Source organism: Trypanosoma equiperdum (assembly GCF_001457755.1).
Source record: "Trypanosoma equiperdum strain OVI genome assembly, contig: ctg_1295, whole genome shotgun sequence".
In the NCBI taxonomy this organism is placed as follows: Eukaryota; Euglenozoa; class Kinetoplastea; order Trypanosomatida; family Trypanosomatidae; genus Trypanosoma; species Trypanosoma equiperdum.
Window position 1 is genome coordinate 7,246 of NW_027123277.1, and position 247 is coordinate 7,492.

Below are 247 nucleotides of genomic sequence, written 5' to 3' on the forward strand. Positions count from 1 at the left end.
CTGTATGCTTATGACACACGTGGTAGCACCTTGAGGGCAAAAAAAAAATAAATTAAAAAAAGGTATCTCGTTTTGTTGTTTTTATCATCATCATTATTATTATTATTATTGTTGTTGTTGTTTCTACTTTGCTTCATTTCATTCTGTGCATCCACTTGTGCAGGTTATATTAGGTCATTTATATAGGGCCCATACTGAAGTAAAGTGAATAAACAAACACATAAACACAAACAGAGGAAGAGGAAAA